Here is a 24,467-nt window from a genome sequence, read left to right on the forward strand (position 1 = left end):
TGAAGGGTAGTAAAGTTGAGAGAATATTACACCGCAGCTTTTGGTAAGAAAATATTTATGTCCACAAGCACGCACCACACCCTTTCTGGGAAGATATTACTGGCCTAGAAGCCGAGTGAGTGCATCCCAAAATATACTTCACAAAAAGCACCATTACCCTCCCAAAATAGGCCCTATAATTAGGTAAAGTCTTTTGCAGTGGGTTGTCCTATATCATAAATTGACATATGTTGCTTTAATCTCCCTGCTTCAGCAAATGTAGCCATATTGGGCTACAAAAGCTCTCAGCGACTCACATGTAAACGAGATTGTGGTGTCACTAGCAAACTGATGCAAATAAACAGCTCTGTGTACCAAAATACTCAATCTCAATCATCTGTAATGAGATCTCTCTCCTCCCTAAGCACATTTTCATCACACCAGAACCGCCTTGATTCAAAAAGAAAGACTAGCCCAGACTGAAATACCGTTTAATCTTAGAGGTCATCGAATGACTAACACATCTGAAGAAGCTGGGGTTAAAATTTAAAATACGAGACAATCTCTTTGTGTAAATGCTGGGATCATGTTGTGTGAGTCTTGTTTTTATCTTTAGTTGACCGTCATTCTGTATAAGCCGTCAGAGGCCCATCTGTCTGTCTGAATTCATTTAGGTCATTTTTTGCTTGGCGTTAGGGGTAATAGAAGGGATAGCCTCTCAGCAGCCTTTCCACTCTGATGATTTTCTGAACGAATTTAAGTTTTTTAGCTGTATATTTACATATAATCAAATGTTAAGATATTTCCATTTTTAAACCTTCAAAATAATAAGTACTTTATAAATATTTACACTTTAAAAATTACTTATAATCTCAGAGTTTCTCAGCTTGGTATTACTGAGATTTCGGGCCCGATTATTCTGCATGTGTGCACGAGTGTGCGTTACTGATCTATGATATATTTCAAGACATTTGGCAGCATCCCTGGCTTCCACCCACTAGATGCCACTAGCACACACCCTCCTCCCTCCCCTAACTGTGACAACCCAAAATGGCTTCAGATATTACCAAATGTCCTCTGGGAGGGCGAAACTAACCCCAGTTGAAAACCACTGCTCTATGTATTTATGTGTTTATGTATCACTCCTTGGCATGGCCAGAAAAAAGAAACCTAGGCTTTTCAAGGCACCCACAAGTTTAGTTTGAAGAATTTCAAACTCCCTATGACTTGTAATGAGGAATCGGAATCTGTGACACAGCACTGCCTCTACAGATCCATCAACAGCACCATGCTGCCTCAGACTGAGGGTGCCAGGACCTGGCTTCATTTCAGACAAGGCCTGTAAAAGGATGAGCTGCGACTGGGCTCTTTCTTGCACTGCCACCCTCCCTACTTTTAGGAGCTCCTTTCTTAGAAGACTGCACTAAATAAATCCTTTATGATCCATGACCAGACACTTCATACTGATTGTGAAGGAAGAGGATTGGGTGTCTATTAACAGCATCCACAGAAGCAATGCACCCTCTGTGCTCTTCGTGGGCCAGACCTGTGGGGCAGCGTGTCTAATGCTGGCCTAGGTGCACAGGAGAGGTGTGGGGAAGTAGAGGCCTCCTCAAGGAGCTCTGCCAGATGGGGAGGGGTATGAAAATAGCATCAGAGGACAAAGAGGCCAGGCCCGGGAGATGGTAAATTCACCCAGAGAAGAGAAGATGAATGAGGAAGGACAGTGTCTTCAAACATTTGGTGGGCTGGAGTGTTAGAAAGTGAGTGGACTTACTTCGAAGGTGACTAAGAGCAATAGGTGATTCAATAAATACTTAACACATTTATGCCTTCTATGTGACAGGCACTATCCAGGCACCAAGACTCCAGGGAGGAACAAGACCAAGTCCCTGTCCCATGGAGCACATATACTATATTAATAGTTCAATATAAGGACTAGATTGCTTTTCTTTCCTCCCTCCTCCCTCTCTCCTTTGTATTCCTCACTTTCTTTCTTTTTTCTCTTTTTTTTGTTTTTGTTTTTGTTTTTTTTTTAGATGGAGTCTCGCTGTGTCACCCAGGCTGGAGTGAAGTGGCGTAGTCTTGGCTTACTGCAACCTCCGCCTCCTGGGTTCCTATTTTTAGTAGAGATGGGGTTTTATCATGTTGGCCAGGATGGTCTCGATCTCCTGACCTTGTGAGCTGCCCGCCTCAGCCTCCTAAAGTGCTGGGATTGCAGGCGTGAGTCACTGCACCCAGCCTCCTCACTTTCTTTTTAACAAGTTGGGCTAATTGTTCAATTTTTAAATGCTGGGGTTTTTTTTCTTTCCATTTTTAAAATTCAGGTCTAATTAACATTCAAGAGAACTCACCCTTTCTATTATACAGTTCTGTGAGTTTTCACCAAAGCATACAACTGCATAAATACCACCAGCACTAAGATACAGAACAACTATATACCCCCTCCTCGCAAGGGTTTCCCTGTAGGCCCTAACTGTCCTTTTAATTGAACCAAGGTACCCTGTGCAACAGCAAGCTCCTCATCTCTGGAAGAATTTGAATTCCCTTGTCAGGGATCAGTAGAAGACATTTTTTTTTTTTTTTTGCTAGCAGGGGATTGGGCCAGACAACCCTTGAAGCCATGTCCCTCTCTTTGATTCTATGAAATAGCAGCACAGTCACCTACAGACATCTGACCTTAAACACTGGCCCATCTGCAATGCCACGGCTGAGTTTCCCAACCACAGGTAAAGGCCCCACCCAAAAGCCAAATTCTTTCAGTCAAAGCTCAAAAATTTCAGCCCAGCAGTTGGATCCCTGTGAAGGCTACGTAATAAGCACAGACAAAAACGTAAAATCAAAAGAAAGATTTGGAAATGAAAGTTTAAATATGGCAACTGAAGTCCAACCAATGGTATCATCTACCCCCACCCTTCTTTCCTCATAAATGTGATTCAAAATGACATTAACTCCAAAAATGAACAGAGCTCAAACAAGGTGACCTCACTGGTTGTGAGGATGGCAGGAAGGGAATTATTTAGCCAAGCTTGTCTAAGAATGGGTCACCAGGGTTGGAGAAGGTGGTAAATGTTGCAGGGATTCCCACAGGTTCTTATGAAGTGAATATTGGAGGAGGGGTTGTGGTGAGTAGCTGGGATGCTCTAGCAACATCAAATAGATGTAACCGGCCCACCCCCAGCAGCCTTCCTGCTGGAAAATAAATATGCCTCTTGGTAGCCTGACTTCAATGGGAAATGTCTAGTCTCCAAACAAGGCTGCTCTGTTCCTAAGAATGACTGGCTTTATTGAACACTTACTATGCTCCAGCACTACCTACCTCATTTTATTCTCACAACAACCCTATGATGTAGGTAACATGATAAGCCTCATTTTACAGAAGAAGAAACAGGCTCAGAGAGGTTATCTAACAACCAGTAGGTATAGAACTTACATTTTAACCCGGGTCTCCTGATCCCAAAGACTGTCCTCTTTCCCTGCTAGCAAGGTCTGGGTGGTTGCTGAATTGAATGTTCTTGGTCTCCCAAGACCACTGTTATGCTGGTCTGTGGGCTGGCTCCCAGGCAAGCTGGACTTGTAGCTTCCTTTAATTTTCCATTTCCTAAGCTGCCTGCTTCTCTTTCTTTTAATATATGGGTCACACGGATCTCTCTGCTTTGGAGAATTTATTTTATTCTTTGGGTCTGCAAGTTTATTACTCTTATATTATATGGCTGGCTTAGCACATAAACTGCCAAGGGTATTCTTTAACCGGCATCCGGAAACTTTTCTAAATATACACTTACTACGTTTTAGAAAACCCCATATTGCTTAATACTATCAGCAATAACAAGAAAAAGTATCACACTGTCAGAAAACATCAATTCAATGTCACATTTAATTATAGAACTCCATTCTGCCTGAGTTTAGTGCAGAAGTAAAAGATGGACAGAACAAGGCAACAGCTTCCCTTCATGAGCACCATTTTACAGCAAGAGGCATTAGAAGTAAATGCAGCAACACTTACCAAAATTTCCGCCAACAATCACAAACTTTATATACACCACATGTCTTCTACAACAGAGGCAGGACTGGTCCTGAAAAACAATACCACAACAAAAGAAAAACCACATCATTAAACAGAAATAATTGAATACATATTATGTTTCTCTCTGTAAACTGCAACCTCTTCCTCTGCTTCGGGCACCCATCGATGTACTAAATTCCACCTACCAGTTTCCTCTGTTTTTCCCAGGAAGATGAAACCAATTTACAAATTATCTCAGTATTCACTAATAAAAAATTTTAAAACTGGACAACGAAATATACCAGAAACTATGCTTATAAATATCTGAATGTTTAGCCCTTTGAAATATTTGAAGACAAGAGAACAATGGAAAAATATCTACAGTTGAACTCATAACATATTCCCCCAAACCAATTCCTCTTTTCTTTCTTTCCAGTAATATCCTCCCTTCTTGCCAGCTAGCTGTGAGAACCTGGACAGTTTTCCTAACCTTTCTTTTCTAGGCTTTATTATGTGTAAAATAGGGATTACTGTACTGACCTCATAGGGTTGCTATGAGGATTAAATGATATCAACTAAAGAACATATATACATGACATAGAAGGGCTTATAACAGCCTCTGGCACACAGTAAACACTCAGTAAGCCTGAGCTGTTATCATCATTCTCCCAGTCCCTCAGGCCTGTAAACTAACACAGCCTTCTTCACCTCCACTGCAAACCCTGGTCCAGTCCAGCCCTGCAAGAATTTCACAGTGGTGCTGGGAACACATTGCTTCTCCCTATTCTCATCGTTACACTCCATCTGGTCAGCATCATGCCTGCATACACTGGTCTCTTGGCCTCCAGTTTCTTCCCTTCCCAACCAACTCTCATGGCTGCACAAGGAATCCTTTCTAAACATAACCTACACAGCCTGTCTTTCCTCAACGGATGCACCTTCCACCACCTCCTATGACCTGTGAATTTACCTGTCGAGTCATGTTAGCCTGGCACTCAAGCTCACCCCAGCTTTTCGACATTATCCTATCAAATGCTGTAACGCCCAGAAGCCTGTCCGGCCTCTGAGCCTCTAGGCAGGCCATCCCTCCTCTGGTAGGAGGCCTGGCCATTGTCAAGGGCAGGGGCTCTTTACCTTTTGTGCTATGGCAGTCTAAAGACATCTTTCTCAGAATGATGTTTACAAATGCTTGAAACTAATACATGAAATGCACAGGAGTCAGAGTATACTCTTATACAGTTATCAAAATATTTGACAAAATTGTTAGAACATCTTTCAATACTTAAATAATTTCCAACAAGTCTAATATACTGTAATTTTGAAATACTATTAGGCATAAATGATACTTCAGAATATCTATAACCATGAAAATATTCATAATTTCTATTAAGGACAAATAGCTAATGCTACTTTCATAATATTAGGAAATGTACGATTTCAGATAAGGGTTAGAGACAATGATGAGATCATGTTTTTCCCCATCCAACTTCATCGGCCCCCTGAATTACATGCATGGACCCAGCTTTCAGGCCTAGCTTCATTCTCATTGACTTTTCCACCTTGATTTTCCCAAAGCAGTATTATCTTATGCCTCTTTATTTTTCTCTTTTTAAAAGTACTTTATTTGATATAGGTACTTTAAATAAATGTACTACTTTTAAAGTCAGCCTTTTAAGTTGTCAGGGAAGGTCCTATCTTCTTCCCTATTTTAAAACTCCTTCCACAGTTAATAATGCCTTGCCTTATCACAGCACAGCAGGGAGGCGCTCATCAGGACTGTTTAGTCCATCCACGGGTAATGGTGCAATCTGCTTGTCCTACATGAGCTCAGGTAATCATTAATATTATCTCATTGCTCCTTCGCAGCCTATGAGGTTCTAAACATGTAGATGGGACACCTAAGCATTCTATATTTAGACTATAAATTACTGAAGTTAGGCAACACAATGTTGTCTTGTTTAATACTTCTCTTTTGAGAGTGAGTGATTAGTCCATGCTGTTGACTGACAGATCACCTGGGAACAGACTAGCTGTTCAATCATTCTGTCAATATAGAGGGCGCCTGTGTGACACAAGCATAATGCCTGCCTTCCTGGGGCTTCAAGTCTAGCAGCTTTCCCCAGCTAGCCCAGAGTAGCAGATACTCTCTCAACCTTTCAGGTCCTTTGAATAGACAAGACACAACTTGTGATCTCCTAAGTATGGGCACTTTGGTGATTCATGCTGGTGAGGCCAGGTACAGTTGCTCTGGCCTCTACAAGAGACCACACCAAGCTCCAGCTTCCCATCAATCTCACAGATATGAACCGGTGGTTCTGAGGCAGGTGGGACAAATAGACTGAGCAGTGAAATTCCATGTCCCCTCCTGGGTGATGTTGTCTTTGCACATGAGGTCCAGGACAGCAACTACCACAGTGACTACCTTGGGAAGGTCTACTCAGTGCCTGTCCACATACTTCATGCTAAGCCCGCTGAGCCTGTGATTGTCCAGCCTCAGCGTGGACACTGGTCCTTCCATCTTAGCCTTTTTCCTGAACAGCTGCAGCTCAGGAATCCTCTGTATCTTTTGTCAGGCACAACAAAATTACAGAACAGTTCTTCCTTTTCAAACGAATACAGCATAATGACTTTCTCCACTGAAAACCACTTATAAGGGCATTGTGACCATTTGCTTTGGCAGAAATTCACCATTGGCAGCATTTTTCATACCCAATATCATGACAAGTGACTCTTAGGACAAGTGGGGGTGTACTCTCCCTCCCCAATAACCATGACTGATGAGATTTCCACTCACAGAACAAAGGCTGGATTTGGCACACTCTTTTTATACTTAAGGCTATTTCAATCCATTTCATTTGAGTTTGTTCTTTTTGAGACACACCAGATATATGGTATTCATTACCAATAAAAATAGCTGAATGATAACAAAACGGGTGGCATGACTGTTTAATCTTTTGTTTCAAGAGCTGCAACGCCTGCATCACCATAAATGAATGAAATTTTTGTGAGTGCTCCCACGTAACAATTCTGCTTTTAATACATATCACAGACTATTGTATGACTCCCGGTATGAAGTTAAAATGCTAATTACACACTGAAAACAAGCATCTCTAATATAGTTCTCATCTGCATGTGGTCATTCCCTCTTTCTTCTTCCCAAAAGAGCCCCCATATTTCTGCACCCACAGTGCCCATGGGCACATGGCAGCACCCCCAGCTGGGAGTGGGGGCAGGACAGTCCAAGGTTTTGCAGTGTGCTGACCTGCAACATTCGCATCACCCGGGAGCTTGTAAGAGCTGTCAGCTGAGGCCTCACCCAAGCCAACTGAATCAGAATTGATTTTGAAAGTTTCCCCAGGTGATCTGTGTGCACACTGAAGTTTGAGAAGCATCGATCCAAGAGATACCCATTCCTACTGCCAGTGATTGGTTTAAGAATAGGCATGTGGCCCAATTTAAGCCAATGAGATGTGAAGAATGTTTTTCTGGGAGCTTCTACTCACTCCTTTGGGAGAAGCTCCCTCCTTCTGAATGTAGTGTAGAATGCGACACCCAGAACTTCCACAGCTATTTCGTTTCAGTATAAGGATAAAGCTGGTCCAGAGACAGAACAAACACAGGGAAGCAGAGTGTAGGTTACTGCATTAGGTTGGCGTTGAAGTCTGTGGCACCTCTGTATTTCCAAGAAATGTCTTCTTGTTTAGGACTCCTTGACTTGGGTTTTCAATTACGTGCAGCTGGAAAACATCCTGACTAATCCGTCTCCAACAAAGCATTATAAAAAGAACAGAATGCCAAGGCCCTGGGCTCAATCACACATGGGACAAGGCAGTAGGTCCAGAGATCAAAGCCACAGATGAGAAACTCGTTTTGCTCAGGGAACTGACCCCATAGTATTTCCAGTCCTGATAACCATGGTACATTTGCACATTTCCAACAGCTTTCTAAATCAGCCAGTCTAAACGATCAACTGGAGGAAATGCTGAACACTTTCCAAATTATTTTAACCAGGATGGTCAACAGTTGCCTTCCCCAGAAGCCACACTGATATGTCATTTCCTGCAAAGACAATGGGAGACTAATTGCTCAGCTTCAGACTCTAACAGGGAAGACAACCTGTGACATGTAATTACTGAAGGGTAAAAAAGGAAAAGCTTGAGGCTCTCCAAATCTGTTTCTGGATCTGCTCCAATTACTTGGGGAAAAGGAAAAAAAATAAAAGAGCCAGCTGGTCTGGGAAAAGATGTGAGGGACTGGCAGTTCACTTGGGAAGCCACCCATACGTATTTTATACGTATCATTGGTACTTATTAAAGACCTTTCTGAGGAAACCAAATAGACCAGCTATTATACAAAATCATACGTGGCTTTGGTCTAATTCTGCTTCACACATAGAAGTGACAGAGTCAAGGAGAAATGGATGTCTAAATGGACATTATCTCTTTGGTGTGTCCTAACTTCTTAGCCACAAGAGCATATTTCTGGGGTTAGGTTTGTTGTATTGACTTGATGAAGAAACGTGCTTTCTATCAAGGAGTGGAAGAACATTGATTGGTTCTCCACAGGATGTTCCCAGGTTCTGTCTCCTCAGAACTCGTTCTCTCTCAATACTGTTTTGTTATCTCTTTTCTGGTACATACACTTCCACTGTCCCAACTGTCATCCCATGGGATAAGTTTCACACTACATCTCTAGATCTATCTCCCATGTTCCCAGCTCCTCTGCCACCCCCTACAGATAGTGCCTTGAGGGCACGGATTTTGTTTTGGTTACTGTTATTTTCCCAGTGCTTAGCACAGTAGCTGGCACTGAATATGAAATGTTTGTTGAATGAATAAATGAAAGGCTTCACTCAGACTCACAGAAGTTCTTGCCATCACCACCTCTCTCTGACTCTGGCCTCTCTTTTCCCCGCTTCCCAGCACACACAAACTCTGGTTACAGCACTTCTCACGTCACTCCCAGACTGTCTCAGCTGGGAAGGATTTAGCAGCCCAACCCTATGCTTTACAGGGAGAAAACGGGTCCATCAAGGCCAAGAGACTTGCCCAAGTTCTTATTAGTGGGTGGCAAAGACAGGAATTTTTTTCTTTTTTTTTTTATTACTATACTTTAAGTTCTAGGGTACATGTACACAACGTGAAGGTTTGTTATATATGTACACATGTGCCATGTTGGTGTGCCGCACCCATTAACTCATCATTTACATAGGTATATCTCCTAATGCTATCCCTCCTCCCTCCCCCGACCCCACGACAGGCCCCAGTGTGTGATGTTCCCCATCCTGTGTCCAAGTGTTCTCATTGTTCAATTCCCACCTATGAGTGAGAACATGTGGTGTTTGGTTTTCTGTCCTTGCGATAGTTTGCTGAGAATGATGGTTTCCAGCTTCATCCATGTCCCTACAAAGGACATGAACTCATTCTTTTTTATGGCTGCATAGTATTCCATAGTGTATATGTGCCACATTCTTTTATTTTAAATTATTTGTTTATTATACTTTAAGTTCTAGGGTACATGTGCACAACGTGCAGGTTTGTTACATATGTATACATGTGCCATGTTGGTGTGCTGCACCCATTTACTTGTCATTTACATTAGGTATATCTCCTAATGCTATCCCTCTCTCCTCCCCACAACCCATGACAGGCCCTGGTGTGTGATGTTCCCCTTCCTGTGTCCAAGTTTTCTCATTGTTCAATTCCCACCTATGAGTGAGAACATGCGGTGTTTGGTTTTTTGTCCTTGTGATAGTTTGCTGAGAATGATGGTTTCCAGCTTCATCCATGTCCCTACAAAGGACATGAACTCATCCTTTTTTATGGCTGCATAGTATTCCATGATGTATATGGGCCACATTTTCTTCATCCAGTCTATCATTGATGGACATTTGGGTTGGTTCCAACTCTTTGCTATTGTGAATAGTGCCGCAATATGTGTGCATGTATCTTTATAGTAGCATGATTTATAATCCTTTGGGTATACACCCAGTATATACCCAGTAATGGGATTGCTGGGTCAAATGGTATTTCTAGTTCTAGATCCTTGAGGAATCGCCACACTGTCTTCCACACTGGTTGAACCAGTTTATAGTCCTACCAACAGTGTAAAAGTGTTCCTATTTCTCCACATCCTCTCCAGCACCTGTTCTTTCCTGACTTTTTAATGATCGCCATTCTAACTGGTGTGAGATGGTATCTCATTGTGGTTTTGATTTGCATTTCTCTGATGGCCAGTGATGATGAGCATTTTTTCATGTGTCTGTTGGCTGCAGAAATGTCTTCTTTTGAGAAGTGTCTGTTCATATCCTTTGCCCACTTGTTGATGGGGTTGTTTGATTTTTTCTTGTAAATTTATTTGAGTTCTTTGTAGATTCTGGATATTAGCCCTTTGTCAGATGAGTAGATTGCAAAAATTTTCTCCCATTCTGTAGGTTGCCTGTTCGCTCTGATGGTAGTTTCTTTTGCTGTGCAGAAGCTCCTTAGTTTAATTAGATCCCATTTGTCAATTTTGGCTTTTGTTGCCATTGCTTTTGGTGTTTTAGACATGAAGTCCTTGCTCATGCTTATGTCCTGAATGGTATTGCCTAGGTTTTCTTCTAGGGTTTTTATGGTTTTAGATCTAACATGTAAGTCTTTAATTCATCTTGAATTAATTTTTCTGTAAGGTGTTAGGAAGGGATCCAGTTTCAGCTTTCTACATATGGCTAGCCAGTTTTCCCAGCACCATTTATTAAATAGGGAATCCTTTCCCCATTTCTTGTTTCTGTCAGGTTTGTCAAAGATCAGATGGTTGTAGATGTGTGGTATTATTTCTGAGGGCTCTGTTGTGTTCCATTGGTCTATATCTCTGTTTTGGTACCAGTACCATGCTGTTTTGGTTACTTAGCCTTGTAGTATAGTTTGAAGTCAGGTAGCGTGATGCCTCCAGGCAAAGACAGGATTTTAACTCAAGACCCAGCACCCCTGCTACCAGCAACTGACCAGTTCAAAAATCTTCAATGGTCTTTCAGTACAACCTTGTACAGGGCCTGGTATGCAGTAGGCATTTAATATCTGTTGAGTGACTGACACAATAAATTAATGGGTCTCACGCATATGCCAATGGGTTTTAGTTTTTCTCAAAGTGGAACACTCCTCAAAAGACAGACAATATCCTTGTATATAAAATGAAGATGAGAGGAGCTGCTCTCTCCTCTATAATTGGGGGGGGCAGCTGGCACACCAGACTTCTTCCCCTGCAGTGCCTAAGCCAGCTCCCAGGAAACTCAAGGCTTAGTGATACTGCTAGAAAGACCAATGACTTCCACAAACTTTTCAGCTTTGCACTCAAAGCCATCCACCATCATTCCAAACCCACCACATCAGCCGTATCTTTCATTTTTTCCTCCTCCCTCATGCCTTGCCTTCTCAGAGCACTTGCTGTTCTCACTTGTCCCTCCTCTGAGCCTTCACCTGTCCTATATCCTCTCTTATTGTGCCCTCACCTCCACCTGCAAGAATACAGAACCAACCTGTCCCTCAAGCCAACTCTCGTATAAATCCCTCCCTGAAGTTCTTGCCCAGTTTCCCCCACTAGAATTAGTCTTACTCTCTATATACCTCTACTGTACAACTTTTCACGCTATCTGCTGCAAGGAAAATGGCCAGGTCCTTGAGGGCAAAATGCAGGCTAAATGTATCTTCGAACCATTGGCACCTTGTCTGACCCAACGCCTTGCACAGAGGAGACAGTTCTAGTCATTCTGTTGCATTCAAAGGGCTTCATCCTTTTTCGTTCACCTCTGTGACCAAATTACATACATTTTGTAGTTGAGATTCCAATTCTTCCTCTAGCATGTATAGACTGATGATACAGCTAACACACACTTGCAGGGCCCACTTGCTAAGGAACTGCTGTGTGAGTCTTTGTTGAGTCTCATTTTCAAAAGCAAAGAATGGGGGTGAGGGGAGACAGGGAGCATGAATTCCACTCCCCTCCAAAGCTCTCTGTGCCCATGGCTATCCTGTGCAACACGAGGTACAAGCTGGGAAGCTTGTGCACAAAAATAACTGTCAATTTAAAATATAGTATAGTCCTACAACCTGCCATGCTACAATATTCTGTGCAAGCCCAAACTTGATTGTCTGAAAAATTAGAGTTCCAAATGGTGAAATAAACCATTAAACAAGGAAGCACACAAACAAAGCCCAATTGCCAGGGAGGAGGATGGGAACTAGAAAATACAGAGTTTCCTAGGAAACTGAGCTTACTTTTGACTGACTGTGGCCTTCCCTTTCACTGGATATAGTGGGTGGGAGGGAGGTGGGAGGGGTGCTCTGAGAAGGCAACACTGACCCATCTGCTTCCCCTGCCTGCAGGGGCTAGAGTCCTTCTGGCTACACTCCAACAGGAGGGCAGACTCAAGCAAGGTTGTGGTTGTTGTTTTATTATTTGCTTGAGTGGGAGTAAACAGCAGAGAGAGAAGAGGAGGAGGAGGAGGAGAGATGAATAGAAAAAGAGATGAGCATGGAAGGTGCTCAGCCAGCAGAAAGGAATTAATGACCACAGAATGAGGGGGCAGGAAGGTCACAAGCTGGCTGCTCCCTTCTCATTGGCTATTGCCAGGTCTAGAGGGAATCAGAGGCTCACTGTTGAGCAAGACACCAATATAAGCTCATGCTCAGCTGCCCTAGAGGCCAGGTGTAGGGGTCCCAGCATCCATGGCTCTGAAGCTGGACTAGAGAGATAAAGATTTGGGGCTCACTGGCACACATGGGTGGGCAGAGTCATGCAAATGGATGACTGGATGGGTTGGGGTAGGGCTTTAGCTCCCCATCTCCAATCCCCATCAACCCCTAGGCAATAGTAGTAGTAGCAGCAGTAGTACTGATATCATTTCATATTATTATTACTATATTTCAACGTTGCGGCCATGGGTACCCAGTTTATTTGGGGGAATAAATAAAAGAAACAAATGCCATTGGAATAATCAGTTGACTATCGGGAGGAAAAAACAACAATTCTGCTTCTATGAGACTCATGAGAATGAAGCATACAGTTATAATAATCATGTCTTTCTTTTCTTACTGGTAATGAGTCCCTGTCAGGTGATCACATCACATGTATCAGGAAAAAAAGAAAATAAAACAAAAACTCTGTTTTGTAGTGTACTTGAATTCTTCCGACTTGCCCTTTTAAATTAAGCTGTTCCTAAGATCTGCAATCCACAGTCTGAACAGAAACACTGCTTTGCTATGATGTAAGCGCAGCTGCTGGACACGTCTAGCTCTCTTCCAACCGGATTACTACTCCCAAGTCCCTCCAAGTAGACATTCTGGAGTGGCTCTGGGGAAGGCCCATGAAATACACACAGTACCACAATGCTGCCAAGATCAAAGTTAATAATGATGTGTGCAGAGCTCCTTGAGTTTAGGTTGGCTACAATATCAGAATCCCAGAACCTTGGGGCTGAACGGAATGTTAAAGAATAACTAGTCTGATAGTTTTTAAGCTATTCTTTAGTATCAGAACTCTGTGCGTGCGTGTGTGTGTGTGTGTGTGTGTGTGTGTGTCCATGCCAAATGTGTAACAATTACGCCAAAAGATATCCAGCTAGCACACCACATACCTGGAGAATCCATTATAATGGGAAACATTTTATTTCAAAAAAAAAAAATTCTTCTCTTGTTATTGGTAGTTCTGAACCTTAGATACACACACACACACACACACACACACACACACACACACACACACACACATTCTGAAGGGCTCAACTCCAAAATATTAGATAAAAGTGCAACAGAACAGCTCTGGTTCAAGAGGGAAAGGACTCAAACTCCTACCTCCATGGCCATCCTCCTGGCCTACCTAGTACTTCTGGGTAACTCTAAAGTCCTAAGAACACTGAAAATCTCAGATCGAGTCTCCCAACCCTAACCAGTATCTGAGTCTTCTCTCACATCTCTTCCAGCCTACGTGCATGTTCTCAATGTTGCAACACTGGAGTCCAAGGGCATCTACCAGGGGTTCCCTACCAAGGACCTGTTTTATCCACCTGCGCCTCCCACATTTTGAATTATCTCACTAACATTGCATTTTAAAGTAATAATTGATTTATTTTCCCAGCTCTGATTTGGAGTCAGGGAGATCTTGATCTGAATCTCAGTTCTGCTAAGCTTGATAAACTTGGAAAAATTCCTCAATAATGTGAAGTAGTAAGCCTGGTAGAAGCCTTCCTTCTCCCTCTTGGCTTTTTATTTCATCAACACAAATCTCCATCAAAAGAATACCTAATACCTAGGAATAAGTCCAACAAAAGATATGTAAGACTTTATGCTGAAAATGACAAAACGTTATTGAGAGAAATTACAGAAGACCTATATAAAGGGTTGGGCCATGTACATGGGCTGGAAGTCCAATATTTTTATATGTCAATTCTCCTCGCAATTGCATCTTAACTGCACCACCAATTTTTTTTTTTAAACTAGGTCTTTTTTTTTCTGATGGAAATTGACAAGCAGATTCTAAAGTTTATAAGCAAATGCAAAGGGCCAAAAGCCAAGTTAATCCTGAACAAGAGGAACAGGGCTGGAAGACTTATTCTACCAGATACAAAGATTCACTATAGAGTAATAGTAAAAGTGTGACATTTGCGCAAGGCCAGACAAACAGACCAAGAGAACAAAATAGAATGTCCAAAAATAGAGCTACGCAGTCACCTAACTTATGCAAAGGTGACAATGAAGTAATAAATGTATAAAAGTATGTATAAATGTATAAAAATAAAATATAAATGTATAAAAATAAAAGTAATAAATGCTGGTTCACTGGGTAGTATAGATTGAACTGTGTCCCCCAAAAAGATATGAAGTTCTAACCCCCAAGTACCTCAGCATCTGACTTATTTGGAAATAGGGTTGTTGCAGATATGATTAGTTAAGATGAGTTATAGTGAATTAGTATGGACTCTGAATCCAGTGACTGTCCTTAAAGGAAGAAAAAAATCTACACAGAGACATGTGGGGAAGACGGCCATGTGGCCACAGAGACAGAGGTCAGAGCAATGCAGCTGCCAAGAAAGGAATGCCAAGGATTCCTGGCCACCACCAGAAGCTGGGAATAGGCAAGGAAGGACTCTTCCCTAGAGCCTTCATCAGAGAGACCATGACCCTGCTCACACCTCGATTTTGGACTCCTAGCCTCCAGAATCATGAGAGAATAAATTTCTGCTGTTTTAAGCCACCCATTTTGTGGCACATTGTTATAATAGCCTAGGAAATGAATACAATGGGTATCCGTACGAAAGAAATGAATCTTAACTTCCACCGTATACCATGCAAAAATTAATTCTGGATGAAGAATAGAACTAAATGTGAAAGGCAAAATAATAAAGCTCTTAGAAGAAAACATAGAGAACACCTTCATACCTTGTAATAGGTAAAGATGTTTCTTAAAAGAGAACACAAAATGTGTTAACCACGAAGGAAAATATAATTTGGACTATACTAAAATTAAAAATGTCTTCATCAAATGACATCAACAGAATCAAAGGGAAGCCACAGAGTGGAGAACATAATTGCAATACATATATACAACAAATAACTCTAAAAATCAATAAGGAAAAGGCAGACAATCCAATAAAGAAATAGACAAATACTCGAGAGGACAAAACAGAAAATCCAAATGGCCAATAAACATATAAAAAGATGCTCTAATTCAGCCATCAAATAAAGGCAAATTAAAACCACAACGCATTACCAATACACCTACAGGACTGGCTAAAATGATAAAGACTAAAACCATGAAGTGCTGGTAAGGATACAGAGCAACTGAAACTCTCATACATTGCTAGTGGGAGTGTCCACTGATAAATGGCAGTTTCCATTGAACACACACATCCTGTGATCCCAGATCCTGCCATCCAGAGCCTACCCTACAGAAATGCTACATATGCTTACCCACTGATGTGCACAAGAATGATCCTATCAGTACTATCTCTAACAGCCCCAAACTCGAAATAACTCAAAAGGCCACTTACAAGAGAGGGGCTAAATACATCTTGATATGTTAAACAGTATTACACAGCAATGAAAATGAACAAACTACTACTTATAACAACATGGATGAATCTCCTAAATATAATGTTATTCTATTATGACACAAGACAGTGCAAACTGGGGGACATCCAGGCTGTCCCCCAGTCTTGCGGCAGCTTGACCTCTGCCGTCTGCTAGGTCCTCTCCTGCTTCTGGTCAATTTTATTTATATAAAGTTCATAATAGATAAAACCAACCTTTCTTGTTAGAAGTCATGCTATCAGTTACCCTTGATGGAAACTGGGGTGTATTGGGACTGGATGGGGACCTGAGGGGACTCCTAGTGTTTAAGTGACATTCTTTTTCCACCTGGCCGCTGGTTACAAAGGAGAGTTCACTTTGTGAAAATTCATTATCAGTGCACTTAACAATTTGTGCACTTTTCTGCATGAATGCTATATTTCAATTAAAAAAAATCATCTCAGAGTGAACACAATGAAACCAGAAACAAAACAGAGCTCTTATAAGTATTGAAAGCAAAAAAGCACAGCAATTTAATTTAAGCAAGATAATTTGAAAATTTGCTGCACTAAAAGCTTAGAAGTGCCATTTCATTAAATTATGTTTTTTAATTCACTTTAAGATGAATGTCAGGCCAAAGCTATTTTATTACTATATGTTAGGATGGCATGAAGCAAATAGTCTCAAAATAAAATAATACAAATCATTTAAATTTTATCTTACTGATTTTTTAAAGTGAAGTTTCGGATATTCAAGCCCATTTTTTTTTTTTCCACATTAGTTAAAAACCGTCTCCTGGGGCCTTGGTTTACAGTCTGCGCATCCCCAGATGAGAAAGCCCTTGGGATAAAGGGGTTTTCCCTCTGTGGCACAAAGTAGGCACTCAACATTGCTCTTCCAGAGTCAGTCCATAAGATCGGCTCATTCCTGCCAATGGAAGCAACAACAGCTCAGCCTGCCTTTGCACTGTCACTCTGGATAAATGCATAATTTCTATCAGTCTGAAATAGTGAAAATAACCATTCCCACCTTTGTGAATTTCTGGGGCTCTTTAGATCCCCCTCTGGAATATACATGGTCATGAGGTCCAGAGTCTTGACCCAGGCTGTCCCCCAGTCTTGGGGCAGCCTGACCTCCGGCTTCTGCTAGGTCCTCTCCTGCTTCTGGTCAGTCAATCCATTATCATTAGCCATGTGCTCCACAGAGCTGCTCCACCTACCACTGAAATAAATCCCTTGGAGCATAGAAACCGTGTGGTCACACTCTGGCTTTCTCAGACACTTTTGTTCTCTTGGACCCTCTGGGAGGGGAGGAGATCTACGCAGGCACCGAGATGGACATCCTGAGACTGCAGGCAGCCCCCACAGGAAGTGAGAGGCAGCCACACACACCTCGGCTTGCATTCTGGGTTGCGAAAGATACCCCGTCTCTACTAAAAATACAAAAAAATTAGCCGGGCGTGATGGCGGGCGCCTGTAGTCCCAGCTACTCGGGAGGCTGAGGCAGGAGAATGGCGTGAACCCGGGAGGCGGAGCTTGCAGTGAGCCGAGATTGCGCCACTGCACTCCCGCCTGGGCCACAGAGCGAGACTTCGCCTCAAAAAAAAAAAAAAAAAAAAAAAAAAAAAGAAACCATGTGGGGACTGTGGAGACCTCACTCACCCTCCAGCCTGCCCCTACCTGGGAGAAGAACCCGGGGTAGGGCCCCTGCCACTGAGCTGCTCTCCTCCATCCGCCATGAGGACACCTGGGCCTTTCTTTGGTCACTCCGTTTCCCTGGATATTAGCTTCCCAAAGGAGAGCCCTCCTTAAATTCAAGCTCTGTTGTTTTTGCATAGACTTTTCGGTGTCAACTCTATTCCTAACTTCACCATCTGACAAAAAATTGTGTGGGTCCTTTAAGAAGGTCCCCCATCCCTAATTAGAGTTCTCTGGTAAGAAGATAACATATGCTTTTTAAATAACTTTTGATCATGAGTGCCACAGAGATTTTCCTACTGAAAACACAGAGGAATCACAAGGGTCAAATAAGATAATCAGTTCAAAATGTACATGGACAGAGGAAAATCACCTAGGTCAATTCCTCGAGAGTCTGCAGCCAGAAGACTGAGGCTCTACCAGCAAGGGCAGTGGTGGGCAGCGGTCAGCAACCCCCAGCCTGCGGATCAGATCTGGCCTGCTGCCTGCTTTTGTACAGTCCATGAACTGAGAATGGTTTTTACATTTTTAAATGGTCACAAAAAATCAAAAGATTATTTCATCACACATGGAGATTATACAAAATTAAAATCTCAGTGCCCGTAAGTAAAGCTTTATTGGAACACAGCCATACCCACTCGTTTCCATATTGTCTATGGCTGCTTTCACACACAACAGCAGAATTGTCTTGATAGAGACTGTATGGCCTTCAAAGATGAAAATATTTACTATCTGGCCCTTTACAGAAAATGTTTGCCAACCCTGGGCTAAGGTGATGTCTGTGTTTGCAGAAGGATGTCCACTCTGACTCTTACTGTTTTGTGCCTCTGGGCCTGTCTCCACACTAAGTCACAGGCAAGTCCCAATGCTGGTTTCAATTTCACACTAACCGGGTAAGCCAACACAACCCGCTAAAGCACACTCTTTTAACCTGTGGTCCCGAGTCAATTCAATGGGTCACAAAATTTAACTTGGTTGGTTGTGCCCAGCATTTTCTTTAATGAAATACAGATAAAAATATCAAGGGAACTGTTATTGACTGAATTGTATCCCTCCAAAATTCATGATTGAAACCCTAAACCCTAGCACACATCGGAATGTGACTGTATTTGCAGACAGGCCTTTAAAGAGGTAACAGAGTTAAAATGAGGTCATATGGGCAGACCATAACTCAATATGACTGGTATCCCTATAAGAGGAGGAGATTAGGACACAGATACACACAAAGGAAAGGCCATGTAAGGACAAAGGGAAAAGACAGCCATCTACAAGCCAAAGAGAGAGGCCTCAGGAGAAACCAAACCTGCTGACACTTTGATCTCGGACTTTTAACTTCCAGAGCTGTGAGGAAATGAATTTCTGTTGTTTGAGCCACCCAGTCTATGATACTTTGTTATGGCAGCCATAGCAAATTAGTACAGGAATCACACAGAGCATTATTTTGTGGAGTTTTTGTTTCACTCACACATGTGGACTTGTGATATAAACATGTATTAAATTATTTGTGTCACACCAAAATAAATGGAAGAACACTCTACCAGAGGGAGAAAAATACATGTTTGGTGGCAAAATCAGAAACAGAAGGGTGTTCTAATTGAACCAAGACACAGAAAGAGAAAAGAGTACTGAACATATTAGGCACTTTGTATATATTATCTCATTTTAGTCCTTACAGTAACCCTATGCAACAGGTCTTCACCTGATAAAGAAACTAAAGCATCGAGAAGTAACCTACTGAGGTGGCAGAGCCAGATCTGACTCCAAAGCTTATGTATTATTTCTCACGATGAATCAATTTCTATTTCTATATTCCTGAGAGTAGGTTGAGATTGTAGTTAGACAATAAATAAGGGAAACGATTTATAAATAACAATAGTTAACATTTACTAAATACTTACTGTGTGCCAGGTTCTGGGCTAGGCTTAACATAAACCTCACTTTATCCTTATTAATAACCCAATGGCTTAGACTCTATCACTATTTTTTTCAGTTGAAGAATCTGAATGTGGAAGAAATTATTTAACTTGGCCAAGATGACAAAGCTGGTAAGTTGAAGACCCAGGATTTGAACCTTCATTAGTCTGACGTTTGAGCTAGAGCTCTTGCCCACCACAAACGTTCTCTTTTAACTGTATTTATTGCCAATCTAAGTACAGCCATGTGCCACATAATGAAATTTCAGTCAGTGACAGACCACATATATGACAATGGTCCCCTAAGATTACAATGCTGATATTTTTTACTGTGCTTTTTCTATGTTTAGATACACAAATATTTACCATTGTGTTATAATTACCTACAGTATTTAGTACAATAACATGCTGTTCAGGTTTGTAACCAGAAGCAGTGGGCTATACCATAGAGACTAGGTGTGTAGTAGGTTATACCATCTAGGTTTGTGTAAGTGTACTCTATGATGTTTACACAATGACAAAATCACCTAATGATGCATTTCTCAGAATGTATCCCTGTCCTGAAGCAATGCGTGACTGTACATAACTGTCTGCTGGTAGTCTCCAATTGAAGAAAAAAAATGCATACTTTTTATCATACATCCAATAAACACTAACTGAGCACATATTATGTGCCAGGCCCTGTTCTGAGAGCTGGGGATCCTGCCATCATGGTGATGCTATGGGTAAGAAACCTTAATGATGTAACCACACCATGCTGATTGAAATCCCCTCGTGGGTAAGCGGAGTGGCAGGTAAGATTCAGGTGGGTTGAAGGCACAGGCCAATGAAATTGCAGAAATTGTAGAAAATGAGATGATGAGTCAGGATTACTAAACAGAAATTTTTAGTAATTTAATATCTATTGTATCCAGGTTCACCTGTCATGTGGTCATGTCTTATCTGGAGGTTTTTCAATGGCAGGGGCTATATCATACTTTAAAACACCCACCTCAATGCTTGGCATAGTGCATAGTAGTTTGAATTTACTATTTTTTTTAATAATGTTGTTTCCAAGAAAGATGTACAGAAGTTACTCGGGGATTTTCAGATGTAATGACAAGAGTCAGAAAATCCTTGGAAAGTCTCAGTAGTGGAGGATAGATCATGCTGCATGTTATCAGGGTCATGAGCAAAGAAACAAATGTTTAACTGAAACAGTTTTAGTTAAATCAAATGGGAAACTAGTACAATGGCTAAGCAATCAGAATGAGTGCCTGGTAACAAAAATGTGAGGACAAAAAATTAGGCTGAGTGAAAGGAAAACAGGATATGGAATATTAAGATTTTTAATGTATTTGTGGCAAATAAATTTTTCCTAAGGTTTTTTTGCTTTTAATTTAGAATTTTTATATTTTCACCAAACCTAGTAATCCTTTCATGAAGAAATAACCAGAGAAGTGAGCAAATATTTTCACTCCAGAATGTTTAGTACAGCATTATTTATAATCTCAAATATGAGAATATTTAACTGCATAGTAATAGGATAGTGAATGGTTAAATAAATTAGTCTGCTCACACAATGGAAAACTTCAGTTATTATTCAATTACATTAGAAAACAATCACAACTTAATATTAAATGAAAAAAGCAACAAGCTCAAAATCAAAGTTTCATATATATATATATATATATACATGTATATATATATACATGACACACCCCTCCCAAAAACGACAAAATAAATACACCTTTTTTCTTTTCTTTTTTTTTGAGATGGAGTCTCACTCTGTTGGCGAGGCTGGAGTGCAGTGGCACGATCTTGGCTCACTGCAACCTCCACCTCCCGGGTGCAAGTGATTCTCCTGCCTCAGTCTCCCGAGTAGCTGGGACTACAGGCATGTGCCACCATGTCCAGCTAATTTTTGTATTTTTAGTAGAGACGGGGTTTCATCATGTTGGCCAGGCTGGTCTCAAACTCCTGACCTCAGGTGATCCGCCCGCCTTGGCCTCCCAAAGTGCTGGGATTACAGGCGTTGAGTCACCGTGCCGGATCCTAATTTAAATACATCTTAACATTGCTATCTCAATATGGTGTGATTAAGAGATATTTTCATTTTCTTCTTTATAGCTTACCAAATTTTCTACAAGTAAAATTTTAAAGTCAGGAAAAAAAAGTTATTTAAATAAGTTTAAATCAAAGAGAAAGTATACACATAGCACCTCTACTGTGCATCTCTAATTTGCTGAAGACCTTAGCCACCAGAGGCCTCAACCACACTGGCACATGTCGCAAATTCTGGTAATGTTATTTTAAATAAATATATTCATATATTCCTAAACTCGCCTGCAAAGAGGTTTCAAAACAGATTCAGCAGTGGCCAAGGGCAGTCCCCAGGATGAGATGATACATTTTAGTGAATTCTTTGACTTTGACAATACATTCATTTAACAAATATTTACTGAGTGCCTGTCATGCTCCTGGCACTCTCTTAGGTACCAGGGGGTCAAACTGGGTCCCCGGGAACAAATGACCCATTGGGCTGACATTTGTCCTACATACCCTGATCCTTGCAAGATGCGGTGGAAGTCTGGGCTGGGTAGTAACTGGGCAGACCTGTTCTCAATTCTCCCACCTCATCTGGGCTCTGACCCTTCCTGGATGTGTGGCTCTGAGAAAGGCTGGCTTCACCTCTCTGGCTCTGGCTGCCTCATTTGTAAAACAAGGATAATCCTGACCCAGTTCGTGGCACTGTGGTGAAGAATAAACGAAAAGCGTTCTGGGCTTGTTTTTATCTATACAGTGCCAGATGGATTCTACATGTTAATAGCTACTGTTGTTTCCTTCCTTTGAAAATTATATATTTACTCTTTAGGAAACATAAAGGGTCAGAAATAAAGTTCAGTGATTAAAGGGATATTCCATATTTTCTTCCTCAGAATATCCAGATTAACAATTACAGAAATGAACAGCCATGTTTCCAACCACAGTCAAAACTAAAGTGGAACTGGAAGATCTTGAAAAGTTCAGGAACCATTCCAAGGACAAATCTAGGTGAGATGCTACCAGTCATTAGGGAAATAGTTCAATTATGATGAGCACTTCAAAAATCTAATAAGATTCACTTACAGTTTTTCCTCTCTCCCTTTTAGGAAGGGTGATTCTAAAAAAGCAACGTTCAAAAATAAACAAGTTTTTAAAAATTTAACATTTCTAAGAAAAGACTCAAGGGCACAGGAAGGATGCCAACCATATGTCCAAATCAGACGTAAATGTGCAGATATATCCTGTCTCTCTCCCAAACTGAACTCATTTCCCAAACATTGGGAACATTTGTGAAAATTAGAAGATGAGGTGGAAATAGAGGTGGGGAGAGGGAAAAATACAGAGACATTAAAATGGGATGTGCCTAGTTGAGATGTTTCCCTTTACTGGCTATTGATGTGACTTAATGACAAGTGTACCAATACACTGACAGAGAAAGTGCAACTCTAACCCCCTGGTGTTCGCATTTTATGTGAAAGATTAAGGATATTTTCCCAGATACATACTACTAATTTCTGACATCTTCCGTCTCCTTGTGGTCCTTTCATCAAGTAAGGATTGGTAAATGGTATTAATAGGTTCAGACAGCTTCACAATATCTGGACTAAAATCCCCCTACCCCTCAGTTCTCCGTTTCATGATGCTGCCTGTCCAGAACCACTGAGGTAGGGCAGGGCACAAGTGGTTCAGGTGAACGAACATCTCTACTGTTCCCTGTCTGTGAGGCTGTCACTTGTACAATTCCCTTCTTACTGCACCCATGCTTTGTCCACCCTTGTTATGTGTGAGTCCCACACATGCCAGCTCCCCTGTGGAAACGTGCAGGGATGGCAGCCACGGGTGACATTTCCAGCACTGGTTAAATATGGACAAACCTCGCAGCTTCCAACCCAGGTAGGGCAGCCCTGTACAAATGGTAACCGGCAGGGTTTATTCCGAAGGACACGAGTGTGCTATGATATATTCAGTAATTGCTGTACTTTTAAAAAGGGAGTTGTAAAAATTATCTTTAAAATGCTTGTTGATGCCCTGTGGGTATGAGTCACTTTGTGAAGCAGGATCAAAATGGATTCTCTATTATGGGTTTCTGCTGGCTCTTTGATTCTAAACAACTTTATTAATGTTAATAGGAGTTATATACACATCAATGAGAGAATGAATTCCTAGGGTTTAGTGGAGCTTCCATTAATGATCTGTAATAAGCAACGTAAAATGCTTTCAAATTTTCTTTCAAGTAATAACATGGTACCCCAGAAGAGCTGAAAATGAGGCACAGGTCTCAGCACAGGGTAGGAAAGACCCGGGGGATGGAAGAAACAAGGCTCTACAGCTTGTGGGAGGCTCTGTGGGACGAGTCCTCACAGCCACTCACGGGAGTGGAGCAGGAGGGATGGACACAACTTGCCGAAGGGATATTGAATATGAGGAAGGGAGGAAAAGAAAACGTACAAAAAGTGAGCTTGATGCAGAAGGAATTTACTATGATCTAAAACGGGAACGACTGCAACCGTGCTTCCTAAATCTGTCACAGGCTCATCCCATTTTTTTCTGAGCTTAAGTTAATACTATTCACTGGCTTACAAAAATACCCACTAAGATGAAAATGGGAATTTAAGTTCCAAGGATGATGCCACAGAATTCCTAATGAACAGGTTATTTTGCAGTGACACAAAGCTCTGCCTCAAATGTCTGGAAGGCTTTAGATTTAACCCTCTCCTGCCCACATCTCCAGTTCTCTCCTCAACTCTTCTCATGGGAAATCAAATGCCAGATTATTGATATCCCCGGAGGATAGCAACCCATGGGG

At 41.5% G+C, this 24,467-nt stretch overlaps 1 protein-coding gene across 5 annotated transcripts in view; it reads right to left on the reverse strand.

Annotated features, from left to right (window-relative positions):
• The window catches only part of FYN (FYN proto-oncogene, Src family tyrosine kinase), a 213,434-nt gene that overhangs the window by 115,657 nt on the left and 73,310 nt on the right, over positions 1-24,467 (reverse strand). For all 5 annotated transcript variants that reach the window (XM_063707212.1, XM_063707214.1, XM_031012108.2 and 2 more), the window contains exon 2: positions 3,986-4,055. The gene's annotated coding sequence lies outside the window, so the exon portion shown is untranslated. The remainder of the gene's footprint in view (positions 1-3,985; positions 4,056-24,467) is intronic.

Source organism: Gorilla gorilla, chromosome 5, assembly GCF_029281585.2.
Source record: "Gorilla gorilla gorilla isolate KB3781 chromosome 5, NHGRI_mGorGor1-v2.1_pri, whole genome shotgun sequence".
In the NCBI taxonomy this organism is placed as follows: Eukaryota; Metazoa; Chordata; class Mammalia; order Primates; family Hominidae; genus Gorilla; species Gorilla gorilla.